The 9198-nt window shown below is 38.0% G+C and overlaps 1 protein-coding gene across 1 annotated transcript in view; it reads left to right on the top strand.

Moving 5' to 3' along the window:
* Positions 1 to 9198, top strand: part of LOC129771826 (sodium/nucleoside cotransporter 1-like) — a 115209-nt gene that overhangs the window by 63851 nt on the left and 42160 nt on the right. The window lies entirely within an intron of this gene.

Genomic DNA, 9198 nt, shown 5'->3' with positions numbered 1-9198 from the left:
GAAAAGAAAAATAAAAAAGGGATGAATCACATGGCCGTATCTGGTGATTCATTGGGCTATAAATTTTCTATGCGCTCGTTTGCGCTTCAATAACATTATTTTGTTTATTGGCCGGCCTTGCTATCTAAATTGGGTCCGTAACATCGACAATTGCCTTACACAAAATTGCAACCTAAGACAACTTGCAGATGATGGAGTGGTGTCTGTCGTAGGATCAAACGAATCCGAACTGCAAGGATCCTTACAAGATACTTTGAACAATTTTTCAACCTGGGCCATTGGGGTGGTTTTTTCTAGGAAGCATAGACCAGCAAAACCAAAGCTTCAACTTTTGGGTAAACCGATCACTCATGCTATGTCTTTCAAGTATCTTGGGGTCTGGTTCGACTCCAAATGTACTTGGGGGGCCCATATTAGGTATCTGAGTAAAAAATGCCAACAAAGAATAAACTTTCTCCGTACAATTACCGGCACCTGGTGGGGAGCCCATCCCGAAGATCTTCTAATGTTGTATCGAACAACTATTCTCTCAGTGATGGAGTATGGCAGTTTCTGTTTTCAATCAGCTGCCAAAACACACCTCATTAAACTCGAGCGAATTCAGTATCTTTGTCTCCGTATTGCGTTGGGATGTATGCCCTCAACGCATACCATGAGTCTCGAGGTTTTGGCAGGCGTACTCCCACTAAAAGATCGCTTCAATTTATTATCTCTTCGGTTCTTCATCCGGTGTAAGGTTATGAACCCATTGGTGATCGGAAATTTTGAGCAGCTGATCTGATGTGCATTTTGATCTGTCCATGAAGCAGGATATCCATGGAATTCCAGATTATCATCGATCGGTGATCGTTCCTACGATTTTCGAAGCAAAGTATGGGCGTGTCAATTGTGATAATATGTACTTTACTGATGGGTCCTCTATGAATGAGTCCACAGGATTTGGAGTGTTCAACAAATTTTTTAGCACCTCACACAGTCTTCAGTATCCTTGCTCAGTGTATATTGCTGAATTGGCAGCAATACACTGGGCGCTGGACAGCGTCGCCTCACGACCTGTTGAACACTATTACATTGTAACGGATAGTCTTAGCTCTGTCGAAGCTACCGGTTCAGTGAGGCCGGAAAAGCACTCGCCGTACTTCCTTGAGAGAATACGAGAAATTTTGAGTGCTTTATCCAGACGCTGTTATTACCTTTGTCTGGGTCCCTTCACATTGCTCAATTCCGGGTAATGAGAGGGCTGACTCATTAGCAAAGGTAGGTGCAATTGAAGGCGAAATTTATCAGCGTCAAATCGCCTTCAATGAATTTTATTCTTTAGTTCGTAAAAATACCATCGTTAACTGGCAACGCAAATGGAACGAAGATGAATTGAGCCGGTGGCTCCACTCAATTATCCCTAAGGTTAGCCTCAATCCGTGGTTCAAAAGTCTGGAATTGAGTCGGGACTTTATTCGCACCTTCTCCCGACTCATGTCCAATCACATCCCATCCTTTTCCTAATGAAAATGTGTCACTGTTCGTTAGACGCGCTGCTTTTTCGTTTTAATCTTGCCGACAGCAATCTCTGCGGTTGTGGCCATGGTTACCACGATATCGAACACGTTGTTTGGTCGTGCGAGTTGTATCTTGTCGCCAGATCGAATTTAGAAAACTCCCTTCGGGCTGGAGGAAAGCAGTCCAATGTGCCGGTGAGAGATGTGTTGGCTCGGTTAGACCTTGATTACATGTCCCAAATATATGTTTTCCTTAAAGCTATCGATCTTCGAGTGTGATTGTTCATACATCCTTTTCCCCTCCTTTTCGTCCTTCGCGAGCTATCGGTTCCCTTCCTACTAACATTAGAATAAGTTAAATTGTAAATACATATTAGATGTAAGGATAGTTTTAAGAATTGAGTGTGAAGTGTCAGTGTGAATGAGAATGTGAATGTGAATGTGAGTGCGAGTGTAAACACACATCTCCTTACATCCCACCCTTTTCCTAATGAAAATGTGTCACCCTTCTAAACTCGAGTCGACCGCGAGTAATCGGTTTCCTATTTCATTAACCATAGAATTAAGGAAACAACATGTTGATATATGCTAGTTGAAATATAGTTAAGAGTTTGGCTCCATTAAACTTATGTAACTGAGCCTGTAAAAATAATAAAAAAAAACTACTACCGTAGTGCATGAATTGACTTAAATTGGGACTTGTTGCAATTGAATTCGTAAATAGTTTAATTCAGTCACTAGTTTAATCAATAATTTAATCAATACACACAAAAGATAGCTCTGCGCAGCGGCGATATCGTACCCAATGAGGAACAAGCGAGGTGGAATTATTGCTAATTGAAGAAATACAATTAATTACAAAGCCAACGGCAGTCCTACGTCATCCTTGCGGTTATATCATAGGTATAACGCATCCATAGTTTTTTTGGTCCGAATTGGATGATATAGGCTTGGATAATATGTGGATTCAACTTGATGGAGCCACAAGCCACACAGCGAATTTAATAATCGATTTACTGAAAACCAAGTTTGGTGAGCGTGGTGACTATGCAAAAGAAATAGAGTTCCATACATAATGGCATCAAATGTACTTCCACACGAATAAAGAATTTCATTGATATCCTAAACCGTCTTGCTTTATTTAAAAAAAAAACTTTTGAAGCGCACTTATTGAAAAACCCGATATTAATATAATATTATCACACAACACATTAGTATTTTGAAACGATTATTGAGCAATTTGATAAATAGTATATATATTGACTCACTTTTGCTGTTTTTGACAAAATAATATCTTCAGAAATGAAAATAAATTAAATTAAACATGTGTTATACTTGGTTCGTTATGGCTGAACGCAATTTTGAGAAATGCAGGTCAGCTCACTTAGCACGATTTTAAACTTCAGCGCAGTGCTTTGTCTATATAACTTACCAGATCCCGACAACAACTGTTCCCAAGAGCTGTCCGAAACAGAAAAATCTGATAAAGATTCGGATAAATAGGAAAAACTGTCTTTTTGAAGAAAACGATCACTATCCTCCAATGCCATGTTGTTGGTTCATGGTTCGCTCTGGTTGAGTGCAATTTCGTCTTTTTCGCAGCCTGCTATACAGAATTTTCGTTTTGGAGCCGAATGACACGGTTAATGTATTGTCGATAGATTATCAGTTTCTGCATCCAGTGGGGTAAGTGGGGAGAATAATCTTGGTTTGTGACACTCTAAGAATTTCCACATATTTTCAAAACCTTTGTCTTTGACTCCAAATCGTTACAGAATCTCTCTTCATCTCTACATTAACCATTTTACAGAATCTGTTCATCATTTATTGAGTAGAACTTGAATTTTGATAGAATGCAAAAAAAATAGTTTTTAGTTGAAATTAATACTAAAACTATCAACGATTTTTATATACTTTTTTCACATAACCGATCATTTTGACCGGTATAATATTTTGTTGGAAAAATATAAAAATTGAGAAATTTTTTAAAGAAAACAAAGTATATTCCATTCTAATATTGCAAGTACACTGAATTCTTTTTTACCGCAACTGTTTCGTGCACTCAAAAAATAAAATTGTTTTATAAAATCGCGTAATTTCGAGAAAATCGCGTAAATAAAAATCGCATAATTTCGAGAGAACACGTAAAAAAGATTGTCCCATGCGAGTGTGGTTGCACGAGCTCGTCATAACCACACTCGCAAACGCTCTCGGGCAAAAGAAAATCACACATAAAAAGAATACAGAGTAGGATAACACGGGGTGAGTTGGACATACGGGGTGATTTGGACCATCCCATTATCTCAAAAAGTACGGATCTACTTGGATTTTTTATAATGTCCTTCTATTGTTGAACCGTATGTACCTAACGTAAAAAAAACTTTGGTAAAATTCGACAGGTGGAAGGAAACAGTAGCATAGCACAACAAGCACTTTGATTGTCAAAAAATGTGAGTTTTCCGATCATGGTTCTAAGGTTTTTCCCGCTGATCAAACAAACGTTTCGTGTACTGTGCAGTAAAGTTCTGTTCGTCTACAGAAGAGGAACAATTTGATGCAGCGAAACTGTCAGTTTGATAACAATAAATGGAATTAATTGCATTTTAATTTTTGCATGTTGTGTGGGGTGACATGGAATGGACATGTTTCTGTGGGGTGAATTGGTCCTACAGGTTTGAGGCTTGTTTTTGGTCTCATTGATTCCAGATGCCGCTAAATTACAAAAAAATTATGGGCAGACAACGTTGGAAGAAGGGAGAGCTTGAAAGAGTAACGCAAGCCATCAAGAACGGATTTTCTTTGACCAAGCATCGAAAGTGTTTGAAAATGATCGAAAAACAGTGAAAAAATCCATGCAGAATTCGAGATGGTCTCAATCCAATTTTCTGGTCTGGAATCTAGCCAAGATACCTGGTATCGATCCCGGAGCACTGTTACTGATTGTAACATTATCCCAAAATACTTTACATAAACATAAGTATGTTTTTTTTTCGATGGAACACGCACTGGACCAAATCACCCCACAGACGGTCCAAATCACCCCGCATAAAATTTTGATGTCCAAAAATCATCTCTCTTATTTATGATATATTTGGTAATTTGAAGCTTGATATAATGATTAAACATTATTGATTGAGATAAAATAAATGTAGCTCAGTATACAATGTGACATTTTTTATTTAGACTGTATTGGTTTGGGAATATTAGGCGATTTACTTAGGTGGTCCAAATTCCCCTTTTTTCCCGTTTGGATCAATTTTGGACAATTTTTACATTAAAAGATTTTTACAAGGTGTATTTACCACAAACATGTTCTTGCAACAAGCACATATTTTCAAAGTTTTGTTTTCATAACATAAACCTATTTGGGATTATGTTTATATATGAGAACTCTCGGGGGTCTTCAAGGAGTCATTCAAGTTTTCGTTATACCCTGCGGAAAGCTCTCCTGCTAGTTAAAGGAAATACATATTTTCTCGATGTATATCCGCCAATTGCCGTAATGCATCGAATAACGGACAACTAGGCGCTTACGATGACAACTTCAACTACTAAAAAGTACTGACATATAGTAGCATGAAAAATTACCGTTCTTACAGAATCATGTAATCACACTCATGTAAGTTATAAATCACTGAATTCCACAAGATCATCTTATATTTAGTCAAAATTAGTGGATTTTTTCATCGTGCCGTGTTTTGAATTCCGGACACTTTTGCCTTCAATTATTAATTTGTTATTATTTTATTGTTATTGAATTAAAATCTTAAAATCGATTAAAATCGAACATCGATGATGCACATAATTTTATTTTTATGATTTATTTATAGTCGATAATAACCATGAAGGGGAACCGGGGTAATACGGACAGTGGGGATAGTATGGACAGGTGAATGATTTGTATAGTTACATTTTGAATTTCAGATTTCCGTTAATGAAAACACCTTCTACATGTTATTCTGTAATATTTAAGCCACCCTGTGGCAATGAATACTGATCAAAAGTGGAAAAGGGAAACAAAAACTGAAAATCATACATGATTCCGCGTATGGATGTAATTTCAGCTGCTTCGATATTCAGAATTTTGAGTGGTTCAATATCAAAATTCAATTCGCTGATGGTTATGGTTTTGTGTTTTGTGGGTTAACAGAGAAGTGATATTAGGTATGTAGGGTAACACGGGGTGATTTGGACCACCCCTTTATCTCGAAAAGTACGGCTCAACATGGATTTTTTATAATGTTATCTCCTTCTATTGTTGAACCATATGTAGGGGAAAAGGGGGGAATTTGGACCACCTACGCAAATCGCCTAATATTTCCAAACCAATACGGTCTAAATAAAAAATGTCACATTGTATACTAAGCTACACTTGTTTTCTCTCAATCAATAATGTTTAATCAATATATCAAGCTTTACACTACCAAATATATCATAAAATAAAAGAGATGATTTACAGAACAGAAGTTTACTGCACAATACACAAAAAGTTTGTTTAATCAGCGGGAAAAACCTTAAAACCACGATCGGAAAACTTACATTTTTTGACCATCAAAATGCTTCGCGGAATTACGAAAAAAGGATGGACAGACAACGTCGGAAGAAGGAGCTTGAATGAGCAACACAGGCCATCAAGGACGGTTTTTTTACCAAGCATCGAAAGTGTTTACTTTACATAAACATAAGTATGATCTTTTCGATGAAACACACACTGGGCCAAATCACCCCACAGACGGTCCAAATCACCCAAAAATCGCCTCTTTTATTTTATGATATATTTAGTAGTTTGAAGCTTGATATAATGATCAAACATTATTAATAGAGAGAGAACAAATGTAGCTCAGTATACAATGTGATATTTTTTATTTAGACCGTATTGGTTTGGAAATATTAGGCGATTTGCTTGGGGGATCCAAATTCCCCCCATTTCCCCTACGTACAGTTGTCAGTAGGAGTGAGATGGACTGCGAAAATACTTTTTAATCTATTCCTAAGGAATGCCCTGCGTCTATAAATGGAAATCAAATCGCCAAATGTGGGCTGTTTAGAAGCTGACTGGAACCAAAACCAAAATAGATGAGGGTTTGAACGTTTATACTGCTGAAAAGCACGATATCACTTCTAGGTGGATTAATACCATTTTTTCATCATTTAACGGACATTCGTGATGAGTTCAGACCTTGGTTGAATAGAATTATTCCTCTCGTGATCGATAAACCTCTACGCTCCATATGATACAAACCTGTCCCCCCACTATATGTCCATATTACCCGCACCAAAAAAAAAAATTGAACTTTTAGGTCTGTTCTAAATTCAGTAAAAAAACATAAAAAATACTTTTTTGAAAAATATTTGGCCAATTAGGTAGGAAAACAATATATTGAATTGCAAGAACCTGCATCAAAGTTTTGGGAAACATGAGTTTCCAAAGATATAATTGAAGTTCTTCTTAACATGTCCGTTTTACCCCCACCTCCCCTACGACTATCGTCTTCGTACACAACTAGCCGCTTGACCATGTTATTAGCAACGCGCTTGGAAAGTTATCAAGTTATTGATCCATTCTGCTCAGATGATAGATTTTGGGGGTATCCAACTTTCTGAGATTTTCGACGACTTTTTCTAACTTTTCCACTCGACGACAATTCCTTCTTGTTCGTTGGAAAGAATGATGCTGCATCTTTTTGTGAATGAGTAGCCTTCCCTAACACGTTCGTCGTCCAATGTAATTCGGCTGAGTTTTCTGCGAGGTGCAACTTAGGTCAAACTTCGTCTGTAGACAACTTTTACATGATTTAGCAATATTTTGTCCATTTTTAAGATGAATTGATAACAATAATACATGCCAATGTCATATTTTATGGGTTTCGCAAAAAAAACTGCAGTACAAACCATCCGGATTATAAATTAATAAAAAGTATAGTAAAAACATTATAATTTCACGGTTTTGATTTTATTATTTATCTATACATCTTATACTTATATTAGGCTGCAAGGTCCGGACTATACGGCGGATGCCTCCCATCCGAGCTCCCGGAGCTTCTGGCGCGTCACCAAAGAAGTGTGTGGCCTGGCGTTGTCCTGATGGAAGACAATGCGGCCTCTGTTTATCAAAGATGGCCTCTTCTTCATGAGTGCTACCTTCAAGCGTCCAGTTGTTGGCAGTACAGGTCCGAATTGAGCGTTTGGCCATAGGGAAGCAGCTCATAATAGATTTTTCCTTGACAATCCCACCAAACACACAGCAGAACCTTCCTAGCCGTTAATGAGGGCTTGGCCACCGTCTGAGCCGCTTCAGCGGGCTTCGATCACGACCGTTTGCGCTTCACGTTGTCGTAAGTGACCTACTTTTCATCGCCAGTCACCATCCGCTTCAGAAACGGGTCGATTTTGTTGCGATTCAGCAGCGATTCACATGCGTCGATACGGTCAAAGATGTTTTTTTGCGTCAACGTGTGTGGCACCCATACATCGAGCTTCTTTGTGAATCCAAGATTCTTCAAATGGTTAATAACGGTTTGATGACTTATCCCCAGCTCTTGGCCGATGCTACGGCTGCTACTATGCCGGTCTTTCTCGGCTAATTCAGCGATTTTGTCGCAATTTTCGACGACAGGCCTTCCGGAGCGTGGCGCATCTTCGACGACCTCTACACCAGAACGAAAACGTTGAAACCATCGTTGTGCGGTGGAAATGGAAACTGTATCGGGTCCATAAACTGCACAAATTTTATTGGCAGCTTGAGATGCATTTTTGCCTTTGTCATAGTAGTACTGTAAAATATGTCAGGTTTTCTCTTTATTTTGCTCCATATTTGCGACACTATAACTCACGAACGACTTAACCAAACAAAACACTGTCAAGGACTATATTATAGCAAAAATACCTTTCTAACAAGCTATAGTATGACTCGATACAATGAATACAACTAGAACTACGCGCTTACAACGACACCTCGCAGAAATACCGCAGGACTTTTTTGACAGCCTAATATTAGAGTGCGTATTCCATCAAGTCTCTTTTAAAAATCCTATTTGATTTGAACAAGCATAGTGTAAGTGTATATCTGGGTGACAGTGAGACAAACGTGTTAATCCGATCTGCCAGTGTACTCGTTGGTATACCGGATCGCAAATCTTTGTGAAATACTTTCTAGGGCTTGTAACATACTCTTATGCAACTCCTACAATAAGAAATTTCATCGTTGAATTATGATCCGTCTGGATTTAAAATCATCTTCTGAATGTGTTTTTCTATTCCGGGCATGAGTTTGTGAAACGCAAATATTTGTTTTGATTTTTTACAATTTTATTCCAACATCCAGGTACTACACCCAAACTAGCGTTGGTAGAAAACATGTCATCTTTGGCAGAGAGGATGCCATTTCCTGTTCATGAGAGTCAAATGCGCAAATAATGAGCTATTTTGAAAGCTTAAAAATGGTTTGTATGTATGCGTGCAGACATCTCTTTCTGTTTTCTTTTCTCTTTTCATTTGGGATTGTGCAAAAAAAAAGTCCATGCGACGTCAATGGGGATCGAACCAAGGCTGGTTGGAATGCAAGTTACTTTACACTTTACACCACACTATCCATATAGCTGCCAGTGCTGTTATAAAGAAGCATGATAATATTACACCACATCATAAAATGAAGTTGGAAAGTGTTTTCTAAGAGGATAAAGAAGAACATGAACGAGAATAT

This window comes from Toxorhynchites rutilus, chromosome 2 (genome assembly GCF_029784135.1).
Source record: "Toxorhynchites rutilus septentrionalis strain SRP chromosome 2, ASM2978413v1, whole genome shotgun sequence".
NCBI lineage: Eukaryota > Metazoa > Arthropoda > Insecta > Diptera > Culicidae > Toxorhynchites > Toxorhynchites rutilus.
Note: the sequence above shows the minus strand (reverse complement) of the source record. Positions and strands in the feature narration are given on the sequence as shown.